Source organism: Orycteropus afer, unplaced genomic scaffold (assembly GCF_000298275.1).
Source record: "Orycteropus afer afer isolate SDZICR_OR568_19922 unplaced genomic scaffold, OryAfe1.0 scaffold00004, whole genome shotgun sequence".
Lineage (NCBI taxonomy): Eukaryota > Metazoa > Chordata > Mammalia > Tubulidentata > Orycteropodidae > Orycteropus > Orycteropus afer.
The window spans coordinates 35498534-35499055 of NW_006921591.1; positions in this window are offsets into that span (position 1 = coordinate 35498534).

Consider the following 522-nt stretch of genomic DNA (forward strand, 5'->3'; position numbering starts at 1 on the left):
ATGTGGTCTGCTTCCCATATCTAAGAAACAGCTTTGGGGATGATCTCCATCTTGTAGCATGCTTGAACCCTGCGTGTAACCAACTCCTTGTCCAGCCGCCTGCCATGCTCTGCCCAACTTGGGACTTTCAATGGACTTGAATGAATGGCCTGCCCTGTGTTTTGGTCAAATCTGAGCTGTGCCTTTTAACTTGTCTCCTTTGGATTTTTCAGCCTCAACAGTCAACAGCTGTCTGAGTGAAGAGAACCTGTAGCTCCAGTGGGACAGGAGAAGGAGGCACATCTGAAGCCAAAGGCTGTGGTGTTTCCACCCAGCCTCCAGTGCCTCGCACCTGGAACTTGGACTTAAAGCCTCTAAATGGTAAGAATAATCTCCTGCTCGCTAAGACCATCTCATTTGTAGTATGTTCTTGCCAGAGCAGCACCAGGAAGACAGATTATAAGGACAGAGTCTCTGTCACAACCAACAAGGATACTGTAACTAGTTAAGACAAGTGTAATGGATGACATTGTGGAAGTGACC